This window comes from Pavona decussata, unplaced genomic scaffold, assembly GCF_977016875.1.
Source record: "Pavona decussata unplaced genomic scaffold, jaPavDecu1.1 SCAFFOLD_113, whole genome shotgun sequence".
In the NCBI taxonomy this organism is placed as follows: Eukaryota; Metazoa; Cnidaria; class Anthozoa; order Scleractinia; family Agariciidae; genus Pavona; species Pavona decussata.
In genome coordinates, this window is record NW_028145527.1 from 1288702 (window position 1) to 1302375 (window position 13674).

Sequence of the window (13674 nt, forward strand, 5' to 3'; positions counted from 1 at the left end):
AATAAAATTCACAAACTTTGACTAACAAACTTGTTAAAAAGATCAGTCTTCCAAATTATTTTTCAAAATGTCAACAGACGAACTTCTGCGTATTGAAAGCGGCAACGAATTCCACAATCTAGGGGCACATACTGCGAAACATAAGTTCATGTCTTCTAGGATGGTTCAACAAAGTTGCCATTGCTAACAGATTGTAAAGAGTACAAACTCCTACAATAAGCTAGAAGATCAGACAAATATGACAGGGCCAAAGCATTAAGAAATTTATAAACTAAAAGAATTAATCTTAAAAACAGTGCAATACCTAATAGGAAGCCAGTGTAGTTCAACTAAAGTTGAGAAAATAATTGATACCATACTAATGGTATCACATAAATAGCCCAATTTCAATATATTAAAATTAAGCCTGAAACAATAAACATCACTGCGAGGCTCTGGGGAATAATCCAGTATGAACTCTACAATTTATTCCCCGGAGCCCTCGAAGTGATGCCGAAGTTTAATTTTTCGAAACTTCGGCTATTGATGATTGGGTAGGGGCAACAGCTATATTTATTTGTTTTCTTCGAATTGCTCTCAGTTTTGGTACAGTACAAATTATATTGTATAACATTATGGCATTTTATATTTTGATCAAGAAACCTAGCCCAATTTCTTATCCAGAGTTTATGTGTAGTTTTGATAAAAACCAAAAATTAACCTACAAGTAAAATTCAACATTAGACTCTTTATGCCTTTGCCTTGGTCCCAATTGAGGGTGGGCCAGACCTTCATCTGTGACCATGCCATTATGTCATTATGTTGCTAGTGTGAACCAGGCTTTATCACTGAATATGACAAAAATTCTTATAATGAACTCAGTTAACAAGCGGCCGTGAAGTCAATTCAAACATTTTTTATGCACCCTTTCAACCTCTCAACTTGCAAAAAGTTGTCGATATGACTTTCTATAATACAAAAGACAAGGTGATGCTGATTTTTGCAATTTTTTTAATTTTTCACATACATTAATAAATGGCTGTATCTTAAGGGTGTATGGCATAAACATTCCTGCATCTACAGCTGAGCTGTATTTTCATTTTTAGTATAGTTTACTAGGTATGTCCAGAAATGCATGCAACTCAACAGTGCACACAACAATGAAAAGTTAAGATCTAACAAAGTTAAGTTAAGTGGGTGAAAGTTCAGATCTGTTTGACAAAATGGTGCATTTGACTAAATGTTACGAAAAACACAATGCATTTTGTTAGATCATCCCAAATGATCTGACTAGAGAGAAAGAACTGACTAGAAGAGTTTTTTTGAAAGATGCAAATTCAACCAAAGTGGTCAAATGGCAGATTTGATTATCTTTTGTTTAAGGTGGATTTCATGCAAATCAACTAACTTGGAGGGGGGGCGGTAGCACAAGAGAGACAAATTTTGAGTCTAAGTATAAGTAGGTAACTGATGATCATCCGGGTAAGTGTCAGTCCTGAGTGGGGCTGTTTGGGGTGACGTTGACTGACATTTTGATAACCAGAGCGGACATCATTATCTGAGTTCAGTGAATTTTTGATCATCAGTAATCACAAATCAAGCTGTTTTACTAACTTAGAATGAACACTGCTGAACTGTTAATAACAGATACCTGTACCTTAACAGCAACTTTTGAGCAACATCAACAAAGCAGGCAAACAATCGAAAAAGGGACTAATTTCACTAACAATAGACTGATGGTCATTTTAATAAAATATGGAACAAAACGCATTATCACGTTTTACAGTCTTCACAGCCAGTGTACAATCGTGGCTTAACTGACAGATTCATGAGCAACAACAGTGCCACTTCATTGACCAATCTGGTTGATAACTGGATGCATTTACACCATCTACTGCCACTCCTCAATAGTTATTATACTAAGTCCAACAATGACTTCCTCTCTGGTTGTTGAGACATCAGTCAATGTCAGCCCAAACAGTGCTTCTCAGGACTACACTCACCTGTACGATCCAGATTTACCTACTTATTTCAAAACCATTTTCATTTTTTGCAAAGGTAGCAAAAATTAGATGAGTAGGAGGGTACTTGAAAAGGATAAATTTTGTGAAATGGTAGAATTTACAAAATTTCAACAAGGGTCAAGACTTTTGCAAAATTTTGTCTGCTTGAAATCTGCTGCTCCCTTCCTGCTTTCACTCCTTATGAACATGTAGTGCTGACTTTAGTGAAATTTTGTCATAACCACCATTTCTGCCAAATTTACTGTTTTCAGGCTCCATGAACCCTTGGGTCTGGAAAACTAGGGGTCGCGGATCAAGGATTGGGTTAAACCGTGTCCCCTAAATTACATTAACATTGATTCAAAAGTTTATCTTGCTAAGTCCCTTGCAAGGAAGCTCAAAAGTACAACTAATGGTGTTTTTCCTTCAAAGACCTGTCTTAAATATTTTTGGCTTGTGGTTTTCACAGTTAGATTTCTTAGCTCATGACTGAAATCTTCCCAGCGTTTCAGCTGGGAAAACATTTTTTTCCTTGAAACCTTGGCTTCAGTTCTACTTAATTGCACTTTCGATTAAGCTGTTAGAATATTTTTTGGTTTTATCAAAGTCAAAATGTTGAAAAGCATGAAGTGTTGCATTACTCAGTTATTCAAATTATCAGTGTGCTGTCTGATTGAATTATGAAATTTATTGCACAGTAAATTTCCCATTTTCTTTCTCTCTAGCTTGGACTTTTTAATTTAGTTTGATGGAAGGTTAAACAATGTATTTGAGCTTGGAGAAATGATTTCGGCTATTGGCTAAGCTCAAGTTTAGTTCTTGTTCTTTTCTCAAGAAATAAATCGTTTTCTCAAAACATTTGAAGAATGTTTCCATTCGTTGATTCTCTTGAGAATCAAGTGTCAAGAATCTTCTTGTAGTTTACTTTTGAGTAAATAGTCTTGATCATCCAAATACTTGATTCTTTGCTCTTTTGGTAATCAAGTTGAGACTGTCAACATACTTTGGCATGGTAACGTTTATAGTTTTGCAACAAAAGAGCATAACTTTAGATAGGGACTATTTGTTGAGTAGTGTTTATGGGCACAATACAAATTGCTTCAAATTTGTGCAGGATTTCAGTGAACTAAGCCAAAGATGAACAATAAAAATTTACCAGCTATTTACTAGCTAAAAATTGTGAAATTTGATGATGTAGTGATAGTTCATCATTATTAAAAAAGATTCCTGATCCCTGACCCTTGATCCACGTTGAACATTAATTTGGTTTAATTAAAATGGCAAAGATGGTGGTTTTTGATGGAATTACTGACAATGGTCAAGATCAAAGGCGCATAAGATGAATGAAAGAGTACCACAAGAGACACATTTTATGAACCCTGTGAAAGTTACAAAAATGGCAGATCTGGTGAAATTTCACCAAAGCCTAAGATTTATAGCTAATGAGCTGGGTACTGCAGAAGGAGCAACGTGGCAAATTGGACCAAAAAAATGGACCTGAGAAAATTCTTCCAGAGCTTTAGGTTAAATTTGAATGAGTTCAGTGTGATACCACAAAAGTGGCGAATTTGACAAATTTTTGGCAAGGTTGAGTTTGGGTGAAATTTCATCAAATTTACCATATTTCAAATTAACCCTTTTGTGCTGACAATTCAGCTTTTCAGTTGTAAACGTGAAATGTTTACCTTTGTCTAAATCTCCTCATAACCACCATTCTTGCCAAAATATGTGTTAATTTTTTTGATATGGCAAAAATGGCAGATTTGACAGAAGCGGCCAAAGGTTGAGTGAGATTCAGTGCAAATGAGTTCAGAAGCAGGGTACCACGGTGGATTTGAACAAACGTCCCAATTTTTAGTGAATGAGCTAAGTAAAATGGTACTAGAAAGGCAATGAATTTGACGAAAGAAGTGTAAAGTGTGGCAATATGGAATGTTGGATGGGATTTCTTAAGGTCTAAATTTTGAAAATTAAAGGATTGACAAAATTTTTCAATTAGCCAAAATTGCTGCTGTGTGCATTTCTGGACATCAGTGCTCCTACCAACCAATATGGTGAGGGTAAGAGGCGGAATGAGTTTGCGATTGGCATGTGGCATGAAGTGCAGAATTGCATAATTATGAGAAATGCGATTTATGCAGGGAATAAATTAACTGAAGGGTGCTCCCTGTTTTTGTGCCAATTTTATAACAGCAGCAGCTTTTTTGATGCTGCAAACTCTGGGCGAATATTAAACAACTAGATAACAGATCAAGGATTAGAAAATACAAACCTGGGAAAGAAAATGTCTGATTGCTGGTTAGGAAGAAGTAAGGGTGAAGAAATCAATGGATACTATTTATAGTTTGTGCATTCAAGGAACTATAAGTAAATTCGTAGTAAATGAAATTTCATGTTCACTTTTCTCCTTGCGACTTCAGTTGACAAGGTGTTGTTGATCTGGGCTGAGTTGCTCAAAGCATGGAAAGCGCTAACCATTGGTTAAGAGGTATTAAAACCTATAGGTTGTCATGGCATTTAACTCGGGTTAGCGCTAACCATGCTTCGAGCAACTGGGCCCTGTTGTTTAGTTGTTTAATTTTCCGTTAGAGTCCGCAACATGGTAAAAACTGTTACTTTTATAAAATTGGTGTGAAAACAGGGCACGCTCTTCAGTTAATTTATTTCTTTAAGTCATTCTGTATATCTCATATTTTGCATAATTATGCCATTCGGCAAACTCATTCTGCCTTTTACCCTCACCACAATCAATACAGTAAACACCCACATTTAAGAACCTACTTTTTCAAGGTCAGCCTGAATAAGTCTTCATATATTTATTGTAAGGTTCTAATATAACAGGTGTCTAAAATGACAAATTCCAGCCTGGAGGTTCTTGATCCACTTGTTTTATCATGTGGGTGTTTACTGTATGGGCGTTGAGTTTCCAAATTGTTCAGAAGCAGCTTGTAAAATCTTCTTTTAAAGTAGCAAGGTTTCTTTTGTGTCTCATTCAAACAAAGATCTTCAGAAGATGCCACTAGAATAGACAGTTCAGTCTTTAATTGAAGGCCACAATCAGAATTTCAGGTGTTTCTGAACAATTTGAAAGTTCACTTGAGGTCCAAACATTACATACAATATTCTCACTTTCAACCCTTCAATTGTATCTCTCTTTGTAACAATGGGCAGGGATTCATTTTTTATTGTCAAAATTCTCATTGCAGACTGCACTTGATATTTATTTTTTGCTTGTAAAGTTTCTTGTATATGTGATCCTATTTGGGGAACCAGGCTTAACAAAAATTGCGTCGTACCATTTTTTTTCATTTCAACGCATTTTAAAACATTGACAATGCATTCTCAAACTCATTAATAATTCATGAAGAGAAAACGAAGGAAATCACAACCGTGAAGAAGGTTTGGAAATCTGATCTTAATTATCATAAAATTTTGTGAACTTTTGCTTCGAATTTCTCCAAGAATTATCAATAGTTTGAGAAGCCATATCAAACACTCGAAAGAGTGTTTCCCCCTATTTCCAAACACCTCGAAGTTGGTTTGAAAAACTCGGCTACGCCTCGTTTTTTCAACCTATTCTTGGTGTTTGGAAATTGGAGGAAACACTCTTCCTCGTGTTTGATCTGTTACTTGAAGAACATTCTCTCTTGAGCTTAAGCGCGTTCATTTTTGAAACGTTTTACCCAAGTGTTGTGAAAAAGTTGCCAAAACATTGTGGACATTTTAGAACATTGCCTGTATTTCAAGAATGTGTTGAGAACGTAGTGCAATGCATTGTCAACGCATTTAAAATTTTCATTAAGCCTGGATTTCCCAAATAGGGTCACATGTAATATTGCTGTAACTTGTGCCTTAGGATGAAGGGCCTGGAGAAATAGGGATATGTGACTTTGTTATTAATCCAAATTGCTTCAAATGATCACAGTTTTGGCTTGCACTCCTAAATTGGAGGAATTGGCTAGTTACTTTTTCTTTAACTTGACAAAAGAAATTATTTATAAATTCTTTGTTGAAAACAGTTATTTTGAAACAATTCATATTCAAATAGTCACTTATGCCTCTTCCATCAAACCTTTTAATTGTTAATATTTACAAGCTTAAAATTGTGATCATTTTAAAAAGTAAGTTGTTGTCAACTTCAGAGTGATTCCCATCAATTTTGGAATTTTGAATGTAATATTAGAATAAATTGTGTTGTAAAATTCTGTTTGGCAACAGCTAACAACTTCAAGTTTTGTGGCAACAAAATGTTTTAAACTCCTTGCATCACTAAAGTTGTTGTACCACAAAATTTGACATCAGCTTAGACTTGTTCGAACAAAATAAATTTTCCCAAAAAATTTCCAGTAAATTGTCTATTTGAAAACTGTTGCCGAACATAATTTGACAAAAAAATTATTCTAACAAAATATCCACAATTCAAACATAAAATTAGAAAAGTTTGCCTGGAATCAAGCTCCTTATAACGTGGCGAAATTTTTCACTTTTAATATCAGGTGTAACTGTAATATTTGTGCTGTTTATTAATAAAAAAAATTACGTTTAATTTGTGACTTCTTGATTGAGTCTGACTTTGCTGTCCCATATGGCTACTCAAAGGAAGATGGAATATTTAAAGACAATGAGATGCTTCATTCATTATTCATGCGCGATGACATCATAGCAATTAACATACATGAATATTCATTGGCATTAGACTCAGATTCAAACTTGATTCTGATACCGATTTCAAAATTTGATTCCAAGGCTCCAAACTCAGAATCAGATCCGGTATCAGAATCAAGTTTGAAACTGAATCTGAATCTGAGTCTAATGCCAATGAATATTCATGTATGTTAATGGTTATGATGTCATCATGTATGCATACTGCGGTTTAATTTATTCTGACATCATGCATGTGGAATATTATCAAAATTAAATTTATTCCAGATCCCACGTCATTACAATAACCAACACTACTTCCAAAGCACTTTTTTGTAGTTTTTATTATTTTTCATGTCTACATAGTTTCTTCTGATTTTTAACTTTTATTTACTACAATTCAGTGAACTCCACGAGATAGACATTGTCAGAACAAGAACCCTGATTTTTATATTTATTTTAAAAAGAACAAGAAAAATGTGACATTTTTAAATATTAGATAAAGATGAAGACAAGTTCAGAAACGAATTTGCCGCATTAAAAGTTAGCAAAATAATAAAGAGAACTAATCCTGTGATATACAAATTTTCAAAGAAACCTACAATTGTTGTAAAATGAAATGCTGCTTCTCTTTCTTTACTCTCCTTCAGTTTCAATCAGATCTCTAAAGACCTTGACATTTTGCAAAATTCGGCAAATTTATTTCTTAACTTGTCATATGCTAATGGCAACATTACGAGTAAAGCTGCCAGATCTTAGTAAAAAGATGTCAAAAATTGAAGAAAATTTAAATTAATGGAAAATATTTACAATCACAAAATATCAATCTCATGATTTTTTCTTAATTTTCATCCTAATACTATACACAATGGATGTTGGCCTAATCTTTTCCCCAGTACTCTACACTGTAGATTTTGGCCTAATTTTCGTCCTAATATTAAACACTATGAAATTTTTGCCTAATTTCATCCTTATACTATAGACTATGGATTTTGGCCTAATTTTAATCCTAATACTATGGACTATGGATTTTGGCCTAATTTTCAACCTATTACTATACATTATGGATTATGACCTAATTTTCATCCTAACACTATAGACTGGATTTTTGCCTAATTTACATCTTAATACTATGGACTATGGATTTTGGCCTAATTTTCATCCTAATACTATAGACTATGGATTTTCCCCTAATTTTCGTCCTAATACTGTAGACTATGGATTATGACCTAATTTTGATCCTAATACTATAGACTATGGATTTTGGTCTAATTTTTATCCTAATCCAACACTATGGATTTTGACCTAATTTCCATCCTAATACTATACACTATGGATATTGGCCTAATGTTCATCCTAATACTATAGACTATGGATTATGACCTAATTTTGATCCTAATACTATAGACTATGGATTTCGGCCTAATTGTCATCCTAATATTATACACTATGGATTTTGGCCTAATTTTCATCCTAATACTATAAACTATGGATTTTGGCCTAATTTTAATCCTAATACTATGGACTATGGATTTTGGCCTAATTTTAATCCTAATACTATACACTATGGATATTGGCCTAATGTTCATCCTAATACTATAGACTATGGATTATGACCTAATTTTCATCCTAATCCAACACTATCGATTTTGGCCTAATTTTCATCCTAATACTATGGACTATGGATTTTGGCCTAATTTTCATCCTAAAACTATACACTATAGATTATGACCTAATTTTCATCCTAATACTATAGACTGGATTTTGGCCTAATTTTTGGTGCTAATAATATAGAGTAGGGATTTTTGCCTAATTTTCATAGTAATACTATACACTATGGATTTTGGCCTAATTTTAATCCTAATACTATGGACTATGGATTTTGGCCTAATTTTAATCCTAATACTATACACTATGGATATTGGCCTAATGTTCATCCTAATACTATAGACTAGGGATTATGACCTAATTTTCATCCTAATCCAACACTATCGATTTTGGCCTAATTTTCATCCTAATACTATGGACTATGGAATTGGCCTAATTTTCATCCTAAAACTATACACTATAGATTATGACCTAATTTTCATCCTAATACTATAGACTGGATTTTGGCCTAATTTTTGGTGCTAATAATATAGAGTAGGGATTTTTGCCTAATTTTCATAGTAATACTATACACTATGGATTTTGGCCTAATTTTCATTCTAATCCTTTACACTATGGATTGTGGTGTAATTTTCATGCTAATACTATACACTGTGGATTTTGCCCTTATTTTAATCGTATCGCTTAACACTGGATTTTGGCTTAATTATCATCCTATAACTACAAACTATGAATTTCGCCTTAATTTATCTCCCAATAATCTAGAGTTTTGATTTTACGCTAATTTTCATTCTGATATTATACACTATGAATTTTTCCCTAGTTTCATCCTTTTACTATGGACTATGGATTTTGGCATAATTTTAATCTTAATACTAAAGACTATGGATTTTGGCTTAATTTTCATCGTATCACTTAACACTACGGATTTTGGCCTAATTTTCATCCTAATACTATAGACTATGCCTTTTGACATAATTTTTATCCTAATCCTATAGACTATAGATTTTGGCCTAATTTTCCTTCTAATATTGTACACTATGAATTTTGGCCTAATTTCATCCTAATACTATAGACTATGCCTTTTGACATAATTTTTATCCTAATCCTATAGACTATAGATTTTGGCCTAATTTTCCTTCTAATATTGTACACTATGAATTTTGGCCTAATTTTCATCCCAGTACTATACACTGTCGAATTTAGCCTAATTCTCCTGCTAATATTATACACTATGGATTTTGGTGTAATTTTTGTCCTAATCCTATATACTATAGATTTTGGCCTAATTGTCATCCAAATACTATAGACCATCGATTTTGGCCTAATTTTTGTCATAATAGTATACACTATGGATTTTGGCCTAATTTTCATCTTAATACTATGAACTATGAGTTTTAGTTTCATTTTCGTCCTAATCCTATACGCTTTGGATTTTGGCCGGATTTTCATCCAAGGCAAATACTATACAGTATAGACTTTGTCCTAATACTATACACCATGTTTTTTTGCCTAATTTTTATCCCACTACTATAGATTATGGATTTTGGACTAATTTTCATCCTAATGCTATACGCTATGGCTTTTGGCCTAATTTTCATCCTAATGCTATACAGCATGGACTTTGGCCTAATGTTTATCCTAATAAATCTGGTTTTCTGCTTATACTATACACTCTGGTTTTTGGCCTAATTTTCATCCTAATACTATACACTCTGGTTTTCTGCCTAATTTTTGAACTAATACTATACATTCATTCATCATCTTATGCCTACTCGTCAACTAAAATTTACTAAAAAGCAATGACAGTTAACGTTTGTTCTTCTCATTGTAGTCATTAGTTATGGCCTTTGAATTCCGAGTTTCAATTCCCCATTCTGTTTTGGTAGCATATCTCACTGATACTGCAAAAGATGATTTAACCCTTTAGGCCCCAATAGTGATGAGTATCTATTTTCCCCTTACACAAAAATGAAATGATGTTTAAACAAATTCTCCCAACCAGTTCCTTAAGAATTATGGAGAGCAATGAGGAGAATAAGAAACAACTAAAATCCGGGAAATGGGTTTTTAGGCCAAGGACTACGCCAATTATGTCTGTGCATGTACTACTTATTGTATGTGCAGTTGTATAACTGTTTTTTTTTACATTGTAAACATTGTAATAAATGTATTCCAAATAAAAATTTGAAAACCATGTTACTTATCTGTGCATGTGCCACTGTGCTGCCCAAAAGTATAGTTTTTGAGCCGTTTTGGAATGTGGGGCTGGCATAATTAAATTCCTCTTAACCCTTTAACCCCTAGTATCAAAGAACAAAATCAATTTGCCTGCCTTGTCCTCATACGTTTCTTATAAAAGTACCAGGGAGAAGTTATTAAAATATCAAGAAAATTCACCTTGGGTGATCATGTCCTTAATTCTTACAACTTTAGGGGTTGAATAAGCATTGTTGTTACAAGGAAAAATTTGATGCTGATCACTGTTAGGGCTTAAAGGCTTAAAACTAGAATGGATCAACTGTTTACCTCGAAAAGGTGTTTCCATCCAAGAAATTAAGTTAAGGACTGACACAATTACCACAGACTAACTCTGAGTGTCTAAGAGATCTCCTGATCCTCCTTTAAAACAATCACTCCAAACTGCGCTCAACATCTCAGAGGTGGAAAGTGGCCGCAAATGAATGTTGCCTTGTCTTGATGGATGACTAGAAAGTAGATATGAGATAGAGATTTGCACCAGATGTTAAAAAATCTATAATTTGTGTTTGTCAATCACCCAGGGCTGGTAAACTACGTTGGTTTGGTTTATAAAGCAAACGATTTTGAGTATTAATGGTTCCTGGGAAAAATAGTCATGAATGATCCAAATTGGTGAAAAATGACCCTGCTACCACATCCCATCCTTTTCACAACCACGCAAGGTCTCCACCTGGCACTATCAATGGAGCACCATTATTTTAGCTCAATTGAAGGGTAACACCCAAACTTTTTGTGACTGTTGGTTGACCATTAAATATTACAAACATGTAAGAGAAAAAAAATACAAAACAATGCATGGAATTTTTTCCCAAATTGAAGCTGAAAAAATGCGTGGCTACTCCTAATTTTCTTTTCGGATTCCAATAACCCTTGCCAAGATCTGCTTTTTCCACGTAGTTATAAAAACACGCAAAATATCTAAATGTTTTAGCAAGCACCGCCGTTAAGAAACCCAACTTTCTCGGACCATCACAAGATGCACAGAATGTATGCGCAGTAGCAAAAGTAGGCTCCATCCCTAAGACGTTTTGGCAAGTGAGTATTGATTTTTATTGATTCGTTGGATCAATCCATATTTGAATCATTCATTATTGATTGATTTTGGCCCTCAGCCAAGCGTATAAAATCTCAAGCTTGTGACTGGTATATGAACTTTAAATTAGTTGGCATAATGGTGCATGCATCAAAGTCTGGACTATGAGGAAAACTGCTTCAAAATGGTGCCGCAATGCGACAAACTTTAATGTGGGAAAAAGCAGTAAACTTAACACAGCAGTATCATTAGACAAGTTAAGCTATCAAGCAGGAACTAGAGGTACCTTTTCTCACTAATTTTCGCGCATACTTAATTTCGTAAAAATTTGGGAGCCAAATTTCTTGAGTATGAATTTTTGCGATTGCAAGAAAAATTAGGGCAAAAGTGTACTAAATTTTGCGATTTCGTCAGTGTTTTTTTTTTTTAACCCTGAGCTGAGCGCACTTGTCACAAAGAATAAGGACACTGGAAAGATACCAAGGTCTGGTTCAATCTGACTACAAGGAGCCTACAAATGGAAACTTTTCTGACCGTACTAAAGAAGTTTTGGCCGAATTACAAGTAGAATAAAACAGTGAATAGGAGAAAGAGTGCTAGTAAACGAGACCAAAAATATTTTTCCAAGGTCAGATAGTTCAGAACAATTCACCACAAGACCTGATTAACTTAGAACATTTAAAATTCTTATTGTTTCGTTATATGATATGTTATTAAATTTCGCGCAATTGTTTTTTTTTCTCGCAAGTATTAAATTTCGCCATTTTTTTTGGAAATTGCGAAAATCGTGAAAATTAGTAAGAATAAGGTAGTTATTTTTCACATTAAAGAGGGTGAAAATATTTTCAACTGAGCACCTCAACACATGTAAACCAGAGCAATGGCTAACCTACTTAAGGCAGCCAGGTATAATCACTTTCACTCACCCTCTTTCTCCACACCAGGAATCTGGAACAGGCTTGTAATCAACTCATCTCTCACTAGAAGTGTTGACGGATAACTGATTTCCAGCAGTTTGTAAATTCTTGACTTCTCTTCTCCAGGAGACATCTCTGCAATACCCTAGACAAAAAAATGCAAAAAGCTTTAGAAAACCTTTCTCATCCCAGAGCATCAAATTGAATGTTTTTTGTACAATAACTGAAGGAAAGTAGCTGGTAAATGTACAAAACGTTTTGCCACCAGTAGTAAATATGAAGAATCCTGATAAAACACTGCCGCTCGTGTTTTAAACATTACTTAACTCACCTGTGTTTAAGGTCAAACAGTCACACTTTTTATTAAGCCAAACATCCCTTCAACTCAAGAACATCACTTACAGCTCTGGTACTGCCCAACCTGTAACACAGAATAATATTATAATTATAATGTTTTATTGTTACTTGACATCATTCAGAGAAGAAAAGCTTAAACTGCTAATTTTGTGTAAATGGATGGGCCGCAAATTTAGTAGAGGGAACAGGCATTGAGAATGCCTTAGAATTCAACTTAGTACAACCACCATAAAGGATTTATTTTAGTAGTCAGAGGAGCTAAAGTAGCCATCCTTAGAGTTAAGAAAGAAGTTTCTTTGTTTGGTGCAGATGTATAAAATCACATTCAGGTGTTGTGACATAGAACCTTTTAAGTTTTTTTTTTATTTTATTTTAATGTTTCAACTAAAGCCGGTAAGAATCATGACTTTAAAATTAGACCAAATAAGCTCCATATGAACTTTTTTAAATTTTCATTTTTCACTGTTATATATATTTTAGACTGAAATGACAATCCATCAAACATTATATGCAAGTATGATCTTCATTTAACCATTTTTAAAACAAAACTTCTCTTTTAAATTTCTTGCACTGAGTTGTGAACATTGTTAAGTAAGTTGCACATTTTGATTGGTTCCTTTAACTGCATTGGGTTAAATTGCGTTGACGAGCAGTTTTGCGTCATTCTATAACATCGAACATTCGACATGTGGCTCGAATTCTCCCATAAAACTCTTTTCTTATTCTACTCTGAATTTATGCCTTAAGAAAAACGTAACATACAATTGTATCTGTAAAAAACACTCGCGCATACCTTATAACCAACTTGCAGTCCCACAAAAATCTGAAAAATCACCAAAGGCACTTCAAAGTTCCCGCTAAGGAATTCATCAGC

At 34.0% G+C, this 13674-nt stretch overlaps 1 long non-coding RNA gene across 1 annotated transcript; it reads right to left on the reverse strand.

Moving 5' to 3' along the window:
* Positions 1-10178: 10178 nt before the first annotated feature.
* LOC146470647 (uncharacterized) lies at positions 10179-13249 on the reverse strand. The gene is made up of 3 exons (XR_014867000.1): positions 12775-13249; positions 12416-12588; positions 10179-10939 (listed from the first exon to the last, which is right to left on the reverse strand). It is a non-coding gene; the product is annotated as an uncharacterized LOC146470647 (long non-coding RNA).
* Positions 13250-13674: the final 425 nt, after the last annotated feature.